The sequence below is a fragment of the Hipposideros armiger genome, unplaced genomic scaffold, assembly GCF_001890085.2.
Source record: "Hipposideros armiger isolate ML-2016 unplaced genomic scaffold, ASM189008v1 scaffold_1258, whole genome shotgun sequence".
Taxonomy (NCBI): Eukaryota; Metazoa; Chordata; class Mammalia; order Chiroptera; family Hipposideridae; genus Hipposideros; species Hipposideros armiger.
Window position 1 is genome coordinate 102,725 of NW_017732608.1, and position 20,320 is coordinate 123,044.

At 39.7% G+C, this 20,320-nt stretch overlaps 1 protein-coding gene across 1 annotated transcript in view; it reads left to right on the forward strand.

Annotated features, from left to right (window-relative positions):
• Positions 1–3,274, forward strand: part of DAB1 (DAB adaptor protein 1) — a 67,837-nt gene extending 64,563 nt beyond the window's left edge. The window contains exon 14 of the mRNA XM_019633207.1: positions 2,036–3,274. The gene's annotated coding sequence lies outside the window, so the exon portion shown is untranslated. The remainder of the gene's footprint in view (positions 1–2,035) is intronic.
• Positions 3,275–20,320: the final 17,046 nt, after the last annotated feature.

Here is a 20,320-nt window from a genome sequence, read left to right on the forward strand (position 1 = left end):
AAGATTTTGAGAGAATAAAGCCAAATTGGAGTGTTTTTTAGGATAAAGTGATCAGAACAGTGAAGAATATAGAAACTGTATCTTAGTCATTAATTCAAAACACCTTCACTAAGCACCGACTGTTCTAGGTTCACATATGTGAAATGGCAGAAGGAGCTTGCAAGCTGTAACCAGAAATAGGATGTGGAAGAATGGGCTTCCACACTTTCCGTTATCGGATATTTGGTAGAATTACACTTATTCTTTACATTTTAAGGGCAGTGTGAAGTTCCATGGGTAGAAAGCATGGAGGGACAAATTGGCACTCTGTTCTGTTACAAAATAGGGCGCCTCAGAGGGTAGGAAGCCCTTTCTCCCTGGAAGAACACAAGTGTAATGAGTTCTAGAAGAAAACATCCTGGACCTGATGGCAGGAATCCCAGCTCCCATTCATGGCATGGTTACTATGTAACCTTGTGACTAGGGAAACAAAAGCCCTCCTCTGAGCTTCACATTCCTCAGCTATGAAATGATGGATCTGGACAAAATGATCTTCTAGTCTATTCCAACTTTATAACAAAGACAAGCCATGTGATATACTAAATACATGAAAGGCAGCACAATCACCTTAAGATCACACACCTCTCTGACCTCCAGTTTTTATCTGCAGAATGAGGATGGAGGGAGTAAAAGCCACCTTCAGGACTGTTAAATAAAATAAGACATTTGGGAGCTTTATGAACTCCAAAGCACTCTGCAACACTACAGATTATAGAGCTGGCTTTTTTTTTTCCAGCTTTTGTAATGAACTAGAAAAAGCAGTGGACCCTACTTTTAGGTCGCATGTCCCAAACTTACTTGCTGTGTGACTACAGACAAATTATTTAACTTCTCTGTGCCTGATTTCTCATTTGCAAAAGAGAAAAAAGCATCTTCCTTACAAGTCTGTTGTGATGAGTTTTAAAAAAGCACTTGAAAATACCTAGCGTTGTGTGAGAGATACATAGTAGGGGCTCACAAAATGCCAGTTCAACCTGATAGTTCAAGAAAATAAGCAAATATAAAGGATCTATACTCACATAGTAGGAGGCAGGCTAATATATAAAATATGGCCGAATTAATATGTGACTGTGTGCATTTAATTCTGGCACAAACCTCCAAGAGTGACAGCATCAGGGCAATTTTGATGGAAGAGCCTATGTACACTTCAGACCAGAGTATTGATCTGGTCTGCTTGACCAGCACATCCCAGGCCATTTCGGCATGTACTGATGTCCTGAAGTGTTTTCAACAAAGCCAAACACCATTTACCATCTATGTTTGGATTGAAGGTTTGCTATGCCATCTATTTGTGAAAATCCTTGCGTATGTCTCAGGGCAGCCCCATGGGCACAGGCAAAGGACTGGCCAAGCCCAAAACAGCACATCGAATGGAAACAAGTCCCAGGAGCCTTTAGCTAATAACTAACAGCACAATTGCTGTTTGTCTTGCTGTAAAGGGTGCTCAGTCATGACTGCTTGGAGAAACCAAAGAGCAGGTGAAATAAGATTTCAGCAGGATCAAGTGGACATTCATAAAACTGTGTTGGGAAAATGTCCACTTGACCTGTGATAATTGTTACCATTTTTGAAGACCTTTACAGTCAAGCATTGTGCTAGATGCTTTATCTAGATTATCTCTAATTTTCTCAAGAACCTTGTAGGATAAACAGTATGATTCCCATTTCATGGTTGGGGAAACTGAGTCTCAGGAAAGATAAGTATCTTGCCCATATCACAGAGCTTGTCCAGCTCTCTCTACTATATCATGCTATTTCCGTAACAGGGGCAACCCATCTCATTTGAAAGCCAAGGACAAACCTGGGTGAGTAGTTCTTCCTGATGATAAAAATTTGCCAAAATGATATGCACCATGATCAAACAATCCAAATATTACCTAAGGTCATCCATCATACACCGTCACCTTTATGTTATAATTGCAAACTCTCCTTCCCATGCTGTCTCAGAAAATCCTGTCTGGAAAAGAGCGGGTCTCACTTTGTCCCTCTGTCCATAGGAGCTGAAGCCTCTCTGCGCAGATCAACAGACCTAAGAAATAGCATCAATGTGGGCTCGTGGTGGGTGCTTCAAGACTGGCATGGAAATCAGCATCACAACAGGCTCTCTTGTATTCTTTCACCTCACCTCATCCCACGAAGAAATTCATTCTTGCCCTGTGGAACTCGTTTGAAAGAGAGAACTAAGAGTTTTTGGCAACCAACGGCAGATACCTATGGCAGCACAAAAAAACAAACAAACAAACAAACAAAAAAACCACAAAGTATAACAAAATCATACCCAATGTTAAATCACAAATCAAGCAAATGCTTTTCAAACAAATATTCTGAGCTCTCCTAATGTGGGTTTAAGATGACCCAGTATGCAAAATCATAATTCTCTTTTTATTTCTCTACCTGTTGACCACTATAGAGACATCAAATTTGGCGTGACAGGCCTCAGAAAGTTACAACAAGGTCGGCACTGACTTCTTTTAGGCAAAGCAAGAGGTCCTCTGTGACTACAATCTCATGACCCATATGCCTTTTGACATATGATGATGTTTTTTCATCACTCCACAGGGCCTCGTCTGCCATTTTCCCCCTCTCCTTCCTTTGTCATGTTTGAAAATTAATGGGTGTACAAATTTTTGTATCACTTTTGACTTTTCTTAGATATTGATGAAGAAATCTAACTGGAAAAAAAGTCTCATCTGAAATGAATTAACTTGAAATCACAAGAAAATAAGCAGTTGATTATTCTTTATGATCAAGAATGTTGCCAAAACCCTTTAGCTATTTCTGCATCCTGGTGAAGAAAGACAGCTTTCGTTGTGAAACTTCATTCTGTGAGTAGGAAAGGACATCAAATCCCATTGATGAGAAAGATGAAAAATGCATCTGATTTCCTAAGAAGCTCTAAATTCTAAGTACAATAAAATGATATTTTTTATTTTTCCGATATCTTGCTGCTGTGATGCTATGCAGACAAGTGTCTTCTCCACGTGCCATTTTCAAAGAAAAGTCATTTGCCAAATAATCCTGATACAATCCTGGTAATGTGGTTTTGGATCTTAAAAACCAACTTTCTATTGGAATAACGGTGACATGAATATTCAGAATAACAAACTGATTCTGTAGTCACAATGGTTCATCTCTATCTCTTTTTGTACATCAGAAAATTCAAATGGGATTTTTATTTTATAACTTGAAAAAAAAAACCTTACCATTAAACTCTTTAAATATTTAAGGGAAATGGCTTTAAGGAGTTCTAATGAAAAAAAAAATTGCCAGTTTTTTTTTTGTAAATATAAATGTTAATGAAAATGCTTTTTAATAATGCCATTACACTGTAGAGAAGGTAGCAGATTGAGTGCAAGATGTGACAGACTTGATGGATGGGGCTTGCTTTCCAGATGTTATTCTGGGGCATATGGTAGGAAGCTGGAGTTCAGAGACAGCTGGCAGGAGCAGTTGGCCAATCAGCAGCTAGTGAACAGGAAGGGAGCACGTGACTCCATCATCTAATCTAGCCTTTCCACGAAGAGTACCCGCCCTCGGCGTCAAACAAGAAAAAGACAATTCACATTGTGAAGGACTGCCCTTCAGATTCTAAACCTCCCTTCCACCTCTCCACTCCCATAAACATCACTGGACTGTTTGTACATGAAACAGAAGAGTTTAAGCTTCCTTTTTTTACATTTATGAGACAAAAAGTGCAGTGTTCGGTTCGTATGTTTAGCACATGATTTTCATAAAGAATCTATATATTTTTGCCCTACAGAGAATTGTTCTACAGATCAAATGTGTTTTCCTGATGTTCCTATGCAGTTACAATATGTTGAATTTAGTGGTTTAACACTAAGGAGAAAACTTTAAAGAATCATGGGACTGATTGGTTTAGAGGGTAATTACTATTACTTAGTTTAAAATTTGAAAATTAGAATTTACGTTGATATGATTAACTGAAGTAGGCCTGTACACTTGGGTTCTTCATATCAATAGAAACAAAAATGATTTGGAAGAAGGTATACTTGCTCACAAAGAGAAAATTGATGTCAAGGTGATTGTTACTGTTTGAAGCCCAAATTTTACATGATCAGGTCACTGGAATCTACATTTTTTTTCCAGTGAAGTAAACTGACCCAATGTCCATTACAGACAGAACCTATGTAAATGTCATCCTAATGCAGAAGGTCTGAAGAACCAGAAAAGTGAGAAGGGCCATTGACCTCCCTCTGTAGCTGTCACCTGTTGGTCCACATGATGTCTCCAGGAATGTGCATACATTTTATGATTAGGTAATCTTTTCACATGAAGGGGGAAATGGGAAAGGTGTGATGACCATACGATTTGTCCTGAAACCAGTTTGATTGTTTTCTGGGAATTGGTGAAAATAGCCAGTTCCCATGGGGAAGTGGCTTAAATTGCCCTGTTGTCCGTGATTCTGATTCTAAACAAGTGGTGCTATCTTCTCCCTCAATATGGCTGTCGTGAGTGTGTCTCGCAGTATCACGCCATTACACTGATCCTTTGGGTTGCTTCTGACACGTTCCAGGTGAACTCTGGCTGATGTTACTGTGTCAGGTACACGGTCGAGAGTTAATTTCATAGCAGAAAGGGACAGCCCAGTGGACTTATGATTCATTGGATGTGATGGAAAATGTAACTGGCTCTGAACTTAAAGGAGAGGCCCATGTGATGCATTCAAGTGAGGGAAAGAAAGTTAAGATTTTAAACTGCCATCCGTGTTATCATCGGCAGAATTCTGATGTTTAGCAAGCACTGTTTGGCGCGCTCAGAACCACATGTCCTATCCCAGGAGTACGGTGAAATTTCCAAATAAGAGCTGAGGTGCCAATACCAAAAGGCCATGGGATGTCTGCACAGTTCCAGTTAGACGGATAGAAAATCCATGTATACAGCTGTTAATTTCTCATCCTTCAATAGCACTAAATTTGTCACTTTAAATTTTGAAACCAGGGAAACTCCACCTGTCATTCTGTCCCCATTCCCCATAGCTCTTCAATCTTTACATGCCACAAGACTTTTTGATAATTTGTACTCATCCCAGCGTCTACTGAAACCCCCTCATGTAATGTACCGGCACCTTCTTTTTTAAAAATGTTTACTCCGTGGGTTTGGTTCATTTCAATTTCTGTGTTCTGACACATATTTTTTTAATAAAGATGAGAAAGAGAAAATGACTGTTGCAGTCCATTTCTAGACCTGCTTTACCTTTACCTCAGATAACAGTTTGTTAACATATATGGACACATTATTTTTAACTTTATGTACAATGCATTCAACAGAACAGCAAAATTTTTAGAAATTTTCCATTAATTTCTGTAACACACCATGTAAAACTTACAAATAAACATGTTTGAGAACAACAGCTTAGCCTGGCTTTATTCCACAAGTTTCTATTGGCTATTCAGGCAAGGGATTGGAAGAGGAAGTTGCCTGTCTCTAAAGCTTCCATCTCACCAGGTGAAGGCCTGTTTTCCTGGCACTGGGCCGGAAAGAGAAAGCTTCTGTGAGGAGGTGAATCGGTTTATCTTCAGTTGAATTCAGGTATTTGATATGCTTGGGAAATCAGCCACACTGAAGAATGAGGAGGATGTTGTCAGGAAAAGCACACCCTGTGTAGATATGGTGTTTGGATCACATTTAACATAGGACTTTCAAAGTTGGGAAGGACTCAAGGACTAGCTTTATGGATCTGTGACTTCTCCTTTAAAAAAAAAAAACTTGCTAAATGGTTGTTAAACCAAGTTTACTCTAAACTCTCAAATAAACTTGCCATAGTTCATTTCAAGGTCAGCTGCTTTAAGGGACCCAAACAAGAAATAATTTGTTTTCCTTCACATTCCCTACACACCAAAAAAAAAGAAAGAAAGAAAAGAAAAGGAAAAAAAAAACATAAAACAAAAAGAAGTTTAAGACTGGACCTTGACTTACATATGGATTGAAAATAGAAAAAAATAGTATATATGTTTATGTATGTATATATATTTATAGTGTATATATATATGTATATATATATATATATATGTGTGTATGTGTGTCATTTTCATTACCTCTTGATACTAAATCAGATTGTCTATCCAATGATCAGCCAGATTACAGATTACAATTAGCTTGTCAAGATGCCAGAAAACACCTCTGTTTAGGAATGGTTATATTAATGATTGCATAAATACATGCCCACAACCAGGCCTCATTATACAGAAAGTATTACACAGATGTTATCTCCAACTTGGCGAAAATAAGAGAACTGGCTTTGATTCCAGCAAAATAAATTTCAGTCAGGCAGAAGAAACAACTTTTATACAGTAAGAAATGCTCACTCCTGGATGGAATTGGTAAAAAAATGTTACACAAGCTTTTCTGAATAACAACAGTGGCTCACATTTGTTGAACAGCTAATATGTGCCGGATAGACGCTAGATGCTTAATGTCCATTATCTCAGTTAATTTTTAAACAGCACGGAGTGGGCAGATATTAACCCCAACGTATAGATAAAGAAACTGAGATCGGAGAGATCAAATGACTTGGTAAAGCTGAGAATTGAATTTTGAGACTTTTTAGTCATAGTTGATTTTAATTTTAAAAAAATAGTTGGACAGTCATTCACTCTTTTAAATAGGTCTACGTACGCTTGTTGAAAAGCATTAACTTCCCATGCTTCTTCCCAGACGTGTTGTTGGTCCTTGGTAATAAGAGATTTCTAAGTTCCTTCAGTTTAAAGTAAAAATAAAAATCTATTAGATGTTACTGTCTTAAGTATGTTGCTAAATATATAGTTTCTTCTTTAATTGGCAATTTTGAAAGGATGTGTGTCTGAGTGATAAAGAATACACCTCTTTGCCCAACTAGTTCAAGGTTAACTGAAACCAAGCACTGGTGACTTACTTTTCCAACCTAAGTAAAGCTTGAAGAAGCGACAAATTAAAAGGTGTCCTATTTAACTGCTAGGCAGATGCCAAAATACATCAAGCAGACATATCTGCTTTCATATTGTGCTTGCGAGGAAACCCTTGTTGTTTTGACAGTGAATGTTTTTTGTTTTACTCAGAATGACAGTAGGAAAAGTGCCTAGAATAAAAACGGGTTTCATGAAATCAAACTTCAAAGCTTTGAAAGCTTTCAAAAGATGTTTAAATTCAAGGGCAATGTGAGCAACGGTGCCTCAAAGATTTAAAAAATACAACAGATGTAAATGGCTTTCAAGACATTTAGTGACCAGGTCGCGGGATTTATGTTGAAATATGAGTAACAGCTGCGACTCTTGTGCTCCTGCTCTCTATGTGCCACCCTTTTCCTAGCTATCATTTCTAAATACTAACACAAACCTTGAGAGAAAAGAAATGTGCTCCCCATTTTACAGTTTAGGAAACTGAAACCCAGAGATGTTATGAAACACCTATCAATCAAGAGAGCCAAATAGCTCACCCAGAGGCTGTCATAGTGCCCAGGGTTTGATTCCCGAGAGTTTTTCCTCCACTCCGTTGTTGCTTCTGTCTGAAGGGTTTCATGATGTCAAATTGCTCATGCACCCTCTATAAAATACCCTTGAGTCTTTCTGTATTTCCATTCCAAGTAGTGCCTTATATTACAAAATCACACCATGCATTACCCTGACTGATTCTACAGAAATTGATTCTTACATGAAATGACTGCAGTTATTTTAAAACAAAGGAAAACTCTCTAGTTTTAGTCTCAAGAACAGGAATAGCTCTAACCCAATCTAATGAATATTTAATTTCAAACCAAAACCCGCACATTCACTTTATCTTCCAAGGTCCAGAGATCTGAAGAGGGAGCCTTTTTGAACAGGTTTTCTGTTCATCCTTTGCTAAAGAATATGAACGCCTGCCAAGTAAAAAATGTCTAAATATTCTTCTGAGGCAGCATCCTCAGGTGACCTGGGTTTTTCATCTTCTAAACAACCTCTTGCTACTGGTATCACTCACGCTGGGGTCGCAGCCTAGAGTGGGGGACAAGCACACGTGGCTGGAGACGGAGTGAGCAGCAGTCAGCGCTGGCATACTGTCAACAGTGAAATACAACAGTGAAATAAACGTTCCTCCCGGACGTTTAGCAACTGTACCGTGCCTTCCCTTTGGGAGTGGGGAGAACCCCGAAGTCTGTCTCATTTCCGATTAGGTCTGAATCACTTAAACCTGTACATGGCCATGAGCTCACAAGTCTAGGATATGATTTATTAGAGGAAAATCGTTTTTCTCTTACCTGTTTTGTGCCCTTTCAGACCTCCAGAAAAGGAAAAAAAGAGATGTGGTCCACAGTCCCACAGCCCATGGTTATCTTATCCTCTTAGGATAAATCAACCTCATAGCATAAACTAAAAATAAAGACACCCTTACTCAATGAGTAGTCCACTTTTATCAGAAGAGAGGCAAATGGATACAAAAATCAAGCAGGTAGCTACTTATTGTGCTCTAAACTTAGGCAGAACCTGGGAAATAACGGTATTCAACAAATCTTCACACTTTGCTTATTATTTGGAGGACGCCATCTTTACTGATGAGTCAATAGAGTCACTTTCAGACAATGGACTCAATTCATGAAGTTTTGGGTTAGGTTCTGGCTCCATGACTTGCCTGTTGTTTGACCTCAGACAAGTCACTTAAAGTCTCTGACATTCAGTTCCCTCCCATGCAAAACTGAGACAATACTATCTACCTCACAGGGCTTTTGTGAGAAATAAATTTGGTAATTCCATACCTGGAACATAGTAAATGCTCAAAACATTGCCTATACTTAATATCAAAGAAAGCCTCATAGCTATTGTGTATTTTTGTACTTAATTCTCACTTTATAGGTTCCCCTTTCACATCTGTTATCCCAGCATAGTAACTCTACTAAGTGTGCAGAATGGCAACAAGTGATTATTATCTCGATTTTATTGTCAAAGAAAGGCAAAGAAGCACACACATACCTCTTTGAAATTTTTTCACTGGCAAAGTTTAAAACAAAGCTGTGTCATGGTTTTATTCATGTAACAAAGAGTTATTAAGCACAGGCTATGTGCCCTGTAATAAGCATTGGAGATTCAGAAATAATAATTTTAAGATGCATACATGACCGTCGCACTTTAAGAAACTCAGACTCTAGGAGTAAAAATAGGTTAATAGATGAATTAATTACTATAGGATTATGGCTGGAATAAAAGCATGTGCTAACACTATGGAAATAGAGAAAGCTATAGAGAACACTTGATGTTTGAGGTGGGTCTTAAAAAAAAGAAAAAGAATTGAGTAGGAGTTCACCATGAGGCGATGGCAGTAGCGGAAAAAGTGTTAGCAGAACTGACAGGGCAATAAGCACATTGTGCCTGGAGTGTTTGTAAATGAAGGGAGAAAAATGACATTCTATTTAAGCTGTTGAACAACACAGGAAAACCAGTTTCTGAATTCATAGTTCAAAACTAGAATAGTAAAACAACAAAAAGTAGTACAGGGGCTGGCCGAGTGGCGCGTTGGTTAGGAGTTGGCTTGGGATGCCAGCTCTGAGCAGCAGGGCCCCAGTTCAGATCCCACATGAGGGCCAGTGATGCTGCACCCTCTACAGCTAGGATGGTGGATATCAACGCAACCTGGAGCTAGGCTGCCGTGGGTTGCCCACACTGGCGGAGGCTGCAGCCCCTGCTGCAGTGGGCTGCCATGAGCTATTTTGAGTGACTGGCTACCGGCGTGGGTGGCCAGCAGCTGGCGTAGGCTGCTGTGAGCCACTGTGAGCAGCCATCCAATGGCCAGCAAGTGGCTGCCTCACCCAGGAAGAGCATAGTGATAATACCAACATGGGCCAGTGAAGCGACGTCCTCCACAACTAGACTGAAGAACAAAAAGGACAGCAACTTGTCCGTTCCCCTTCCCTGACTCCCCAACCCTCTTCCCCTCCTCCAATTCCCCAATAAAATCTTTAAAAAAAAGTAGTACAAATTATAGCCTAATCTTTTTAATGAATAATCAGAAATTCCTAAATTAAATATTAGCAGATTAAACAGAACTGAAAACCATGACAAAATAAAGTTGATTTTTGAAATGGAATTAATGGGTCAAGAAAGATTGTCTCATCTTAGTGGATGCCCATAAAGGAATCTGATAAACTTCATTATCCTCTTCAAGAAAAAAAGGAAAAGAAAAATTAGCTAGAATTATAGAATTCCCTTTACATGATAAAGTACATCTATTAATATCTCAAACCAACAACCAATATGAAACATAGCAGTGAAACTTGAGGGCACCCCCAGCAAAATCAGATGGAGGTCAAGGTTGTCAGCCATTACCTCTATCATGTAACATTATTCTGAAATTTGAGGCAATGCAATCCACTTATATAATAAAAAGAAATCAAGTATTCAAATGTAAAATGAGAAAATTATCAATTTTCACAGATATTTTCTAGTAAGAAATATCTAGCAGTACCTATAAGAACTAATAAGAAAATTAAGGTGGTTAGTTTAAAAATAAGTATATAAAAGTCAGTATTTTCTGTATTGCTATAAATTACCATTTAGAATACTTAATGAAAAATAGGTTCCATTTAATAACAACAAAATAAAATATCCAAGAATAAATTTAATACTGAGGATGTAAAATCTAGCCCCACCCCCCCAAAAAAAATTACCAAACCTTATCAAAGGGCATAAAGTAACTGAACAGATTGAGGGAGGAAATTTCAACATTATAAAAATTATCCCTAATTAATTTATGACAATGCTATCCCAACCATAATCTCAATTCTATATCTTTAATCACATTCATATTTAATCATATCATAAAGCATATCAGAAAGAGAAAAGCATAGGAAAATATTCAAGAAAATAATGTAATGAGGATAAACTTACACTATGAGATCTCAAAACATAAAGCCAAAATAATTTAAAATGAATGGTACAGGACAAAGAAAAAAATGATCATTGGAAATATTGGGTCACCGGGAAAGTCATGACACATTTTTGCACTGAAAAGCATAGAAAAATACATCATGACTTTCCCAATGACCCAATAATATAAGATACAGAAATAAGCCCAATAAATTAATGTATAATTAATTAATATATAATAACAAATAGTTGGATCAGTGAGGATAATTACTATTTAATAAATAGAACTAGGATAACAAAAACTGCTAGAAAAAGTTATACTCCTATCTCACACCATATAGTTAATTAAATTTGATATAAATTAAATATCAAATGTATCATATGTAGACATGAAAATATATGGGAAAAAATTAATGAATAGTCATTTAGGGGTAGAAAAGGCCCTCAAGCTTAACACTAAATGCAGAAAATTAGATAGATGATAGATAGATAGATAGATAGATAGATAGATGATAGATAGATAGATAGATCTTATAAGCAAAGCTTTATTATCTTGAATATAAAGAAATCTAAAAGCTTATACAAAAAGTTTATAGAAAAACTGATCAAAAACAAAGGAGAAACACAAAAGACCCATAACAAATAGCGAGTGATAAAAAGCTACTTATTTCAATAGGGAACACCTTAACTAAATTACAGTCCTATGCAGCATTTTTTTTTAATGAAATAAGTCTATGAGTAAATAAGCTTATATGAAACAATGTCAAAGATACAGAAAAAGACTGGTTTTGGTAAGTTCCCATTTCTATTAATAACATAAGAAGTGTATATGTAAGTGCTTGTGTAGCCATAGAAAATTTTTATTATTCAGGAAACCGCTCATTCATTTGATAAATATCTATTGAGTGCCTGCTGTGTGCCAGGCATTGTTCTGTATGCTGGGAAGGCAAAGCTCTTGCCCTCATGTACCAATATTAGGCACGTGCGAACCCTAGGGTGAGTAAGAAAGGGGAGTTTGGAGGGGAAAAAAACAAGCTTCTTATCTAAACCTAATTGTACTTTTTGAAATTTTATGTCACTACATACTTCCTGTTTCCACTATTGTTAAATGGTCAAAAAGTATCTGCTTATATGCATAAATTTTTGTAATCAAAGAAATTTAAATTAAGGTAATTTTTGCCTGTCAGATTGACAATGATTAAAAAGGTGATTATCCCGATGTTGGTGAGGATATGAGGAAACAGGTATCCTCAAACACTTTGAATTTTTGATTCAAAGGTATTTTTAAATCAACAATTTTTTAAAAGGTGCATCATCTTCAACATGGTAATTCCTTGTCTCAGACTGGAATTTAAAAGATGAAAATTCCCTTGATAGTGAGAAAATAGGTTTTAAGATGTTCTTCACTTACTTATAATAGAGAAATACTGGAAATCTAAATTTCCAATACTTAAGAGACTGTCTAAATGTTATATGTGTAGGATGCGATGGTACGCCTACATAATCAATGACAATCTCCTTGAAGACAATCTCCTAGATCAGCGGTTCTCAACCTGTGGGTCATGACCCCTTTGGGGGTTGAATGACCCTTTCACAGGGGTCGCCTAAGACCATCGGAAAACAAAAAGATATTTACATTACTATTCATAACAGTAGCAAAATTACAGTTATAGAGTAGCAACAAAAATAATTTTATGGTTGGGGGTCACCACAACATGAGGAACTGTATTAAGGGGTTGTGGCATTAGGAAGGTTGAGAACCGCTGTCCTAGATAAATGTCTCTCACATTTATATTCAGTATCAATAGATATAAGTTTATGAATATGGACTCTGCAGTCATTAAAATAACATTCACATAACATTCATAGAAAAAAAAAACCCTGCAAAATCCAAGTAGTAGGATTACATATGACTTCTATTTTATTCTTTGTGCTGAATTGTTTTATTTTTCAGTTTCTCTATAATGAATATCTATTACCTTTTTAAGAAGAAAAAAAAGTGTTATTTTAACAGAAGGAACCATTAGACAAAGGTGTAAAATGCTATGCAGACATCATAATAAGAGGTAATATTTACTGAGTTTTTAATTTGTGCCAGAAACCATTAAAATGCTGTACCTAGCTCATCTCAGTTCATTACCCTCACCACGGTTCTGTGAAGTTTAAACTATTAGTGTTCCCATTTTACAAATAATGACTCTGAAGCTTAGAGAGGAAGTACTCAGGTCACAGAAGTTGCTATTAGAAGGGCTGAGAGTCACATCCAGTCTAACTCCAGAACTCAGGTGCTTAATTACACCAGGTTGACTCTTCAATTAGCATCAGGATGAAAAGTACCCATTGAACTGTTATTGGAAGTGATTTGGTGACCTAGAGCAATATGCGTTGGAGAAAAACAGGAGGATTTGGAATCAACAAAAACGTAAGCAATTTCTCACTCTAAACTTCAAACCACCCTAATGAAGCAGTTGATGGAGATCCATCAATCCCCTTCTCAAAGAAGTTGATCTTTGGACAAGGTTTGAATGATTCACTATCATCCTCTGAACAGGTTCAAAGAATCCATCCAAAAGACCAAGCATCCTGCACTTCATGATGCTTTAAAACAGGTGAGAACAGTTGGGGGAGGGCTGGATCATGGTGTCCATGGCCTAGCCAATGAGTCTGCTAATGCAGCAGGCATGAAATTCCACTCGAAAACCAAAGGCATTTCAGAGATGATGGCAATCAATGAGATAGAGGAGAAAGAGGGCCCAGAAATTCCCATTGCCAAGCACCCATAGTTGGCCTTTCTTTTCATCACTATCACAGTACCATCATTGCCAGCCCCCCTTCTCCTAAGAAAGTCATGCCATGATCAAAGTCTACAAAGCGAAGTCAATCTATGAAACACATTATCATTTACAACGGATTACAGCAGCATTCTCTTTATTTAGCATACACCCTTTATTTATTTTAGTAAATATATAAATGGAGTAAATATAGGATACATGAACGTGAAGCTTTCATAACTTTGCTCCTAATTCTGCTGTCTCTGCCAACCCTGTTTTTCCATTAGTTTTTCTAAATGTATTTTTAATTACACAGAAATCATCAATGCATTCCTAATATAACAGTAATTTTAATATTACACAGAAAACTGAGCCTGGGCCATGTGTTCCCATCCTAGTTCCTTTTCCAGAGAAAACCCGTTACCTGGTCTACCCTTCTAGATGCTTCAAGGCAATTGCACTCACAAAGGTACACTCAGAAATACACAGTTTTGTTTTGCAGGTGTTTGCTTTTAAATCTATAAATAACATGCTATGTGTACAACAACTTGTTTTTCTTCACTGAACCATGGGTTTGGAATATCACCTTTCATGCACGCGTAGATAAATACAGATGATTGTGTGTGTCCATGACGTTCAGTGTTCCTACAGTAAGGCACATAAATCTTCAGTGTACAATCCAAATCCCAGCTGCCCAGCTCTGTCACCGAGTAGCTCTGTGACACTGGGTGAGATAACCTCTCTGAGCTACCATACCCTCATCTATAAGATGGAGATGAGAATATCATCATAATGAGGAATAAATGAGCTGGCATTTGGAAAGTCTGTAGCACATGTAAATTCTGCGTTCGTGTCTGTTAAATTGTAATCAAGTGTCTGAGGTCCATGTTGTTGAGGAGAGAAGGAAGGTTTGCTCTCGCCGGCCCGCATGGCTGCTAGTGCTTCTTGCGCTCCGTTAGGGTCCTCTCTCAGCAGCGGGAGTGATCGCTGATCCACCCTTCATACGGGGAAGCAGGAGACCAGTGGAGAAGCGGCTTGAAATTCTGCTGTAGAATGAACCCCTGAGACCCTCTCCTTCCCTCCTTTCCAAGGCTCTGCCTGGGCCAACCCACATGGCTGGATTCTAGCCTCTCCTTATACCCCAAAACTCTCTGGGCTTCTCCATTTCAAGGGAAAGTGGAGTAGGTGAAGTCTCCCAGACTTTCTCCTATGCAACCAAGGTGCCTTCAGGGAGCAAGGGGATAAGTATCAGACCTACCATCTGAACCTCCCCCAGCTTTTACAGAAGTCTGACAGTTTCCTTTTCTTCACACACGTCCACCTACCTCCTCGTCTCCATCCCATTAGTATGGCAGGACACGTCTCCCATGTGGTCCCCTTGTTTTTCCTCTTAGACATTACCTGATAAGTATTCCTAAACATAACTCTGTGCATATACACTGTTCTTCTGAGACCTTCCGTGGCATCATTACCTGTACAGTTAAGTCTGCGTGAGTCTAATATATCCACCCAGGTTTTTAAACAGACAAGGTGGAATTAAGATTACAATGAGTGGCAAGGTTTCTGGAATTTCATTATAAACTTATAACCTGAGAAGTTGCTGACTCTCTTTCTTAGATGTCCCAGAAGCCTCGATGGGCTCTCTTCTTGCCCAGATGAGGAATTAGAGAGAGAGATTTGGGGACACTTGGTTGATTTCTTTTTCCCCATCCCTGTGTCCAGCTGCCATCAGCACCACCCTACTCAGCGCTAAACCATTTCCAACCGTGGAGGTAGTTTATGAGTAGTCCGTCCCCACCAGCAGATAGGGTGTGGGTCTGGCTTTGCTGTCCCTATCAGAATAGGTCTCATGGAGTCAAAACCTTGCTTTGGGATCCTGGCCATGAGCTCCCAGTCCTAGTAATCAGGTCTTAGTCCCAGTGTTCGATGTCTTTTCCAGCACTGCAAGGAGACAGGCGTCCTGCCCTGAGAGCTAGCAGGTCCACCTGGAGGGCTGACACACTTTCATGAACCAATGCCCTCCTCCCTGGGAGACTGGATTATCTGTCTGGGAGATTGTATCATCTCCTATCTTGTCGGCAGGAGTGCTGCTTCAAGCCAATTCTCAGTCTCCCAGAAACCCCACTGAGTCATTGCTGAGCTGCGCCAGACCCAGTTGACTGCCCCCTTTAGACATGGTTGCTTGGTATGTAACCACTGGCCCCTTCTACCTCCTCACCCAGTAGCTAGTCCAGGAGTCTGGTCCTTAACCAGCTCATTAGTTATCTTTGGCATTCAAGTTTTCTCCTTTGTACTAGGTTTCTTCTGCCGCACCTCCTCCTTACGGCCAGGTCTTCTTCATAGAGGATGGCATTTGGGGTGAGGGTTAATATATCTATATTCTTGGGTTTTTTTATCTCACAGTAGCCCTATGAGATGGGCATTCTCACTTGCCTTTTATAAAGGAAGAAACTGAAGTTCAGGGGCAGGAAACAGCCTCTCCAGATAAATGGTGCAGCCAGAATTGGAAGCCTGACTGACAGACTCCAGATCTGATTGCATTTTCACTACTCCACGCTTCCTGGAGAAAGTGACAGTGAGTTGACAGACTGTCCTCCCACTTCCACTTGGGATCCAGCTGGCTTTCAGGCAGCTCCTGGGCCATGGCCTGTTAATGATACCTTTCCCCAGCTCTTTCCATATTCACCTGAACAGAGGATGGAAAGAGCTTCACTAATATGTGAGGTTAATGCATGAGATTCACCACTAATAATGCCCTGTTATCTCAGAGGAAACATCTGGCTTATGGATCATGAGGAAGAGGTTTTATCAAACTCCACATGAGCTTGCTCAAAAAAATAATAATCTACAAAGCCAGCCATGTGGATGGCATTGTAGGTAGAACAAGGGTTGTATCTTGCAAATGTGCTATAATTTGCAAACCAATTGCGCTGGAAACCATCATCTCAAGAAAGAAGTGCTTTAGCAAGTTTCTTCTCCACTAAAAGAAAAACAGCGTGCCAGGGGCACAAACGAAGTTGGCCAATGGAAATATCTCTGTCATTGTGCCAGAATTTGGTTAATTTCGTTGTGGGTGCTGGGAATAGCCCAAGAGATAGGGAGGAGGGTGGCATTGGGGTTTTGTGGGGCTGGAAACTTCAGCAGAGTCTTTTTCAAGAAAGTGGGAGACAGATTGAGAAAAGCTTCCAGGTCGCAGATGGGAGCCTGAGAACAAAATGCTGAGAGGAAGACTCAGGGAAACTCCAAAACAGGTGAGTAGGGGGCAGAATGTGGACAGGAGCTGCTGTCAAAGTAAGAGGACAGAGTGAGGGGTTCAGAACCAGGCATGAGGCAGCTCAGCACAAGTGAGCACAGAGCCTCATTCCTGAAGGGGCATCAGCTGCGACCCGTACCGCACTTTCAGGAGACTGGCAGTACTTTAGTGGGTCAGTGGGGCTTCCACCTTCACGGGTGCTTTGGATGATGTGAATGAACATCTTTGCTTCCCTGCTAGACTGTAAACCCCCTGAGAGCTGGACCATGTCATGTTAATCCCATTCCCCGACACATAGCTCAGCGCCTTGCACATTGTAGGTGAGTGGCAAAGGCTTACTGAACACATAGGACTGAGGGTGAGGCACTGGGCTGAATTAGGAGCTTGACTTGCAACTCGGCTTCCACCTAGCCAGGTGGCCTTGGGCAACTTACTTTACCTCTCTGAACCTCAATTTCTAAGTTAAATGAAGATTGACTGGATGATCAATGGAATTCCCTTTTCAATGTTCTAAAATATTCTGAGCCTCTGGGTGAACAATAAAGGCTGTTTTGACAGGGTTATTGGCATTCCTACCAGCAAGGCAATATCATAAAAGAATGACAACCCTACCAGTGCCCAGGACACCAAATGAATAAGAACATGGCACTCTTCTTAAAGCAGAGCAGACATGGAGGAAGATGGAGGAACAGGCAGTTAAAGAATTACAATGCAGTGTCACACATACTATCCTAAAGACAGTGCTGTGGGGCCAAAAGAGGAAATGTGTCCTTTTCTTGGAATAGTCAGGGAAGGCTTTGTAAAGGAGGTGACATTTGAGGTGGATCTTGCAAAGATGGACATGAGTTCACCAGATGGAGAATGGGCATCCAAATGGAAAGCCCATCCAGACAGAAGGAATGACATGTGTCAAGTAGCACTGGTAGGAAATTTAGGATTTATCAATGGAGACCCAAAGTTTGACCCAGAAGATAATGCTTTTGTCTCCTAGAAAGGAAGGGAAGGAAATGAAGGGAGGGCAATGGAGCAAAGAGGGGAGAAAAAAAGAGGTGAGGAGAGGAGAGAAAACGCCATTGGATGCAGGGGATATATTTATTTCTCTAACCTACGTGGTTGAGTAATATTCAAGAGCTAATAGACAAAGCAGTAAAACAGACAGCAAGGCAATGGATTTTAATTCTGGAGTGATAAATCCATAGAATGTGAGTCCCAAAAGAAATTTAGAAGTCATCCAAGTTAAAATTTCCTAACATGAATATTTCTTCTTTCTTTTATGCATCCCTCTCCTGCTACCTCCTTCTCCCCCATCCTCATTTTTTGGATGGGAAATGTTGGGGTGGGGGGGAGGTAGGATTTAAATAGTTTTTGGTTTCCAGGTAAATTTGGGCTGGGAAACACAAATTACAGGTGAACACTTACTTTAAAGAGAAAGCTGATGTCTGGATAATGGAAATTACTTTCTCACAGCCTCAGAGCTAGTGAGTGGCAGGGCTTGGAATAAAACCCCAGTCCCTCCACTTTCTTGGTCCAAGTTCACAATCCTTGTAACTTCCCTAAGCTATGGCGAGAACATCTGCATGCCCCATCAACCTTTCTTGAAGCAGGACACAGGTGTGGGCAGGCTGCCTCCAGGGTCCAGAGATGCACCACTGTGCACCAGACCACTGGCTGGTATCCTGCCCCAAAGAGAAAGACTCAAGTGCATCACTGCCTATCAGATGACTCTTTCCCAGCACCAACGGAGGCACCCAAGTGTTCACCTGAAGAGCCTTTGGTTTATTGTCGTTCACTGGGGTTTTAAAAGTTGAGGAAAGAAATGGGAGTGAAAGAGAGAGAGGAAGCAGGTTCTAATTTCTCTCCAGCAAAGAAGAACTGAGGTTTGACATACAGCCATTGGCTCAAATCCTACCCTTATCAAATAATTAATATGATTATTTTAATTATAATAGCTAACAGTTATTAATCCTCTGCCTTGGTGCCAGGTGCAATGCAGGTGGTTTACCCACAGCATCTTTAATCCTTACAAAATCCAGGAAACGGAGCATCATCCTCATTTTATTCGTAAAGAAATGAACCAGGAAGAATTTAAACCCCTCACCCAAGGTTATGCAATGGCAACCTAGCAGCTTCCGGATTTAGGTGCAGATCGCCCTGACTTCTAACCTTATTTTTAAGAGCTGTGTGACCTTGAACAGTGCAGGTTCCTCATCTATGATACAGCAAATAATAATGAAAATTCATGTTGTGGAAAGACCCACAGAATAAATAAATCAAACTAAAAAAAATAAAAAATATAACTCCTACCAATCAGGATTGCTGTCAGGACTAAATGAGTTGATATGGGGAAGTGCTTTGTAAACTGCCATACACCACACAAATTTTATCATTATTATTATTTCAAAAAATATGGCTTCTCCCATACAATAAAATCGTCTGTGGCATGTATTTATGACAACGTGCCTCAGAAACAATTTCCATTCTGATGGGTTGCCTCCCTATCGTGTTATTAAAAGGTTAAGGAAAATGAACAATGGAGGATTAAGATTAGACCTTTCACACATGAAACCACAAAATCAATAGAGCCCCTGTAATCCATCCGGTGATATGAAGAAATAGACCAAGGCTCCTGGAACGATTACTCAGAAAAATGTCAACAGGTATTGACAAGAAACCTGGCAAGGCAGCTGTGGCCCAGGCTTGGCTGCTGACTCCCTCACTTTAGCGCCCTTGTGGCAAACAGAGGCCCAGCATTCCCAGAATGCCGAGCGGCGAGGGTGCTGAGGAGTGGGGCGCTTCCCTTCTCTCACCGTTCTGCAGAATTTATGTTTTTGCAATTGGGTCAGAGCTTTTTGGGAAAATGATAGCCTAAGCAGCACCACGGGGAGCATGAGATTACACCTATTTGTGGTCAATATAAAGCCCATTTTTTAAAACCTGCTATGATTATCCTTATGCTATGATGGTCATTATCACTGTTGTTCTTATTCAGTATTCAGAGGATGCTATCTCTCTTCCTGGACACCTGTGGGATTGGGGGCCAAGGCTGAACACTCAAAGCAGTGAGTTCTCCTCGGAGGGGTTATTCTTCCTGCCCCAACTAGAAAGGGATGCCTGGAGATCTGAGTCCTGGTGAGTTTCCTGCTCAGGCTTTTCAGCCAAACATCTGAGATTTGGCTAACTGTAGGATTAAAGCCTGGCTCTAGGGTGCCCTAAGATAGAATGATCTCTTATTAACCTTCATAGTTGCATGAGTAGTTGCATGCATTCCTCCCACTGTCCTGACATGGACAGGACATTGAGGATGATAATATATTAAGAGTAACAATAGGAATAGCAGCTGCCACATAGTAAACACCTACTATGTGTCAAGCACTGTGGGGAAATTTACACATGTTGCCTCTAATCCTTATAACCTTCATATAAACACTG